This window comes from Pongo abelii, chromosome 7 (genome assembly GCF_028885655.2).
Source record: "Pongo abelii isolate AG06213 chromosome 7, NHGRI_mPonAbe1-v2.0_pri, whole genome shotgun sequence".
Lineage (NCBI taxonomy): Eukaryota > Metazoa > Chordata > Mammalia > Primates > Hominidae > Pongo > Pongo abelii.
The window spans coordinates 85630758-85634728 of NC_071992.2; the positions used below are offsets into that span (position 1 = coordinate 85630758).

The 3971-nt window shown below is 42.3% G+C and overlaps 1 pseudogene; it reads right to left on the bottom strand.

Annotated features, from left to right (window-relative positions):
• Positions 1-1865: 1865 nt before the first annotated feature.
• On the bottom strand, positions 1866-2386 carry LOC112134610 (large ribosomal subunit protein eL13-like; annotated as a pseudogene).
• Positions 2387-3971: the final 1585 nt, after the last annotated feature.

Genomic DNA, 3971 nt, shown 5'->3' on the forward strand with positions numbered 1-3971 from the left:
AGTCCAATTTGAAAAATACTTATTCATAATACCATCCTGGTGTTCAAAATTTCAAAATGTTGTGTTAAAGTGAGTTGTAGGTCTCCTTTTTTTTCCTCTTTTGAGTCAGGGTCTCACTCTGTTGCCCAGGCTGGAGCACAGTGGCATGATCTTGGCTCACTCCAACCTCTGTGGGATCAAGTGATCCTTCTGCCTGAGCCTCCTAAGTAGCTGGGCCCACAGGCACACACCACCATGCCCAGCTAATTTTTATGTTTTTCATAGAGACGGGGTTTCACCATGTTGCCCAGGCTGGTCTCAAACTCCTAAGTTCAAGCGATCTTCCCACCTTGGCCTTCCAAAATGCTGAGATTACATTGTGCCATCATTGATGAGTGCTTAATGGACAATAATATTCTTTATGTCAGTTGGATGACACAAAGGGGAAAATGAGACTTAGCTAATTTCTATTTGGCTGAAAATGTGGTGGTTTTAGTTCTTATATCTTAGAGATGTTTGAAGTCATAGATTAGTTCCTGATAAGGTGAGTGTCCACTTTAAAGAATTTGAGCTTCAACTAGTCGTCTTCTAGTTACCATAAGCCTCTGGATAAGGAAGGGCTGGGAGGGGAGAAAGGTGCCTAATTGTATCACAGATCCTAGTGTCAATGAAAAACAGCTCTAAACTTTTTTGCCTCAGATCACTAGCAATCTTTGAAAGTCAAGAATCTTTTATTTCTCTCTTGAGAAATTCCAACCCCTGGCTAAAAGAGTTTTGCTTCTAGCTATCTATGCTTATAAGGAGGAACAAAGTTGTTTATTTACCAGATCTGAAGTTGTCCCAAGGCAATTCACTCACATGATTTTCAGAAACCTTGGATACAGAAATTTGTAAAACATAAAGTAGAAAGGTACAGACCAATTCTTTTTCGAGTATGTGCTGTCTAAGGTGCAGAAATGAGCTTGTTCAGAATTCGCTTTCTAAGGATCCAAGGAAGCTCTAACATGAGAGAATGTAAAAATCAAGATTCCAGGTTAACTTGCAATTCATGATTGCTCTTCCGCTTTTGCCTTGATTATTGAAAGGAATAAAGTTTTTGAATATCGTCCTAAGGACTTTGGCTTAGAAGAGTATTAATCAGCTTTTCCTTTCCACCATTTGTGTTAAGCTTCAACAGTAGAGTATATTTGGATGCTACCCTGAACTTTTCAACTTTTCTTTCTTTCTTTTCCCTTCTTCTTTCTTTTTCTTTTTCTCTCCCTCCCTATCTCCTTCCCTCCCTTCCTCCCTCCCTCCCTTCCTTCCTTCCCTCCTCTTTATTTTTCTCTTTCTTTTCTCCTTCCCTCCTTCCATCTTTCTTTTCTTTTCTTCTTTTCGTCTCTTCTTCTCTTTTCTTTTCTTCATTTTAGAGACAGGGTCTCACTCTGTCACCCAGGCTCAAGTGCAGTGGTGTAGTCCTGGGCTCATGCCACCCTCCCATGTCATCCTCCTGAGTTGCAAGGACTACAGGTGCACATCACCATGCTCATATAATTTTTATTTATTATTTATTTTATTTTTCCTTTTCTGTTTTGAGACAGAGTCTCACTGTGTCACCCAGGCTAGAGTGTAGTTACATGATCTTGGCTCACTGCAACCTCCACCTCCCAGGTTCAAGCGATTCTCCTGCCTCAGCCTCTCAAGTAGCTTGGATTACAAGCATGTACCACCATGCCTGGCTAATTTTTGTATTTTTAGTAGAGATGGGGTTTCGCCTTGTTGGCCAGGCTGGTTTTGAACTCCTGACCTCAAGTGATCGCCCTCCCAAAGTGCTGGGATTATAGGCGTGAGGCACCACACTTGGCTCAACTTTTCTTTTTTTCTTTTATTTTCTTCCTTTTTATTTTTTACTGTTGATTTATTGCAAGTCCCCAGGGCTTTATCTTAATTTTTTTTTCAATATCCTGTTCTGCAGCTTCCTTGGTTCTTTTTACCCATATGCAGAAGAGCTGGACATTTGTGCAGGCCACGTGGAGACAAGCAAAGGCCTTGGAGTTCTTCCCCTCCTCAGTGATGCCTCAGGCTTTCTCCTTCTTATAGACATTCTGGACAGGTGTAAGTAGTCCTGTCAGCTACTGGGGCAATTTCAGCTCTTCAGCAGAACTGTCTCCCTTCCTGGGGGCCAAGGGCTTCCTGGGGAAGAGGATGAGTTTGGAGCGGCACTCCATCAGCACTGCACATTGGTTTGCAGGGACTCGGTGGACTTGTTTTGCCTTCTCAGATCCACAGAGATGTCAGTGTTCTGTGCCACCTTCTTGTGAATACCAACCACCCTTAACTCCTCCATGCTGAAGCCCTGGCCAGCATGTACTTTGGTGTGATACCTCACCATGCAGCACCTTACTATGGGCCGGATGGGTCCAGGCATGGTTGAACCATGTAGCCACACACAACTACCAGTGCTTGTTGAAGTGGGACTTGAAGATTATGCCTTTCCTGCTGTGCTCCATGGCTGACTATGGCCCTCCTGTGCAAGAAAACAGCCGAGTGGAAAGGGCTCAACTTTTCTTAAATGACAAAGAAGAAAGAGAATTTAACTGTAGTTTGCTGTTTTTAGTAGCCTGGTATCCTGGCAATTTACACCAGCTATTTGAGGTTGAACCTTACTACTTACCAGTCAGAATTGTTGATTAAGAGCAAAGAAAATAAAGTAACACATAGAAAGTTCAATAAATACATGAGACTTAGGAGCATTAGAAATTTGAAGATAGGCACTAACTGGGAATAAATTTGAAAAGGGATAATTACTTATAATACTCAGAGCAAGAAAGAGTAGAAATGACAATATGTTTTCCCAGTAATATCAACAATGAAAAATATTTTTTATCATAGTAGTAAAAAAAAAGTTTAGTATTTTTTTTTGACAGAGTCTTGCTCTGTTGCCCAGGCTGGAGTGCAGTGGCACAATCTTGGCTCACTGCAACCTCCACCTCCCGGGTTCAAATGATTCTCTTGCCTCAGCCTCCTGAGTAGCTGGGATTACAGGCACGTGCCACCACACCTGGCTAATTTTTGCATTTTTGGTAGAGACGGGGTTTCACCACGTTGGCCAGGCTGGTCTTGAACTCCTGACCTCGAGTGATCCACGCTCCTCGGCCTCCCAAAGTGCTGAGATTACAGGCATGAGCCACCAAGCCCAGCCAAAAGTTCTGATCTTATGCTGTTAATTTTTTTTTTTTATTATACTTTAAGTTTTAGGGTACATGTGCACAACATGCAGGCCAGTTACATATGTATACATGTGCCATGTTGGTGTGCTGCACCCATTAACTCATCATTTAACATTAGGTATATCTCCTAATGGTATCCCTCCCCCCTCCCCCCACCCCACAACAGGTCCCGGTGTGTGATGTTCCCCTTCCTGTGTCCATGTGTTCTCATTGTTCAATTCCCACCTATGAGTGAGAACATGCGATGTTTGGTTTTTTGTTCTTGTGACAGTTTGCTGAGAATGATGGTTTCCAGCTTCATCCATGTCCCTACAAAGGACATGAACTCTTCATTTTTTATGGCTGCATAGTATTCCATAGTGTATATGCACCACATTTTCTTAATCCAGTCTATCATTGTTGGACATTTGGGTTGGTTCCAAGTCTTTGCTATTGTGAATAGTGCTGCAATAAACATACGTGTGCATGTGTCTTTATAGTAGCATGATTTATATTCCTTTGGGTATATACCCAGCAATGGGATGGCTGGGTCAAATGGTATTTCTAGTTCTAGATCCCTGAGGAATCGCCACACCATTTTCCACAATGGTTGAACTAGTTTACAGTCCCACCAACAGTGTAAAAGTGTTCCCATTTCTCCACATCCTCTCCAGCACCTGTTGTTTCCTGACTTTTTAATGATCGCCATTCTAACTGGTGTGAGATGGTATCTCATTGTGGTTTTGATTTGCATTTCTCTGATGGCCAGTGATGATGAGCATTTTTTCGTGTGTCTTTTGGCTG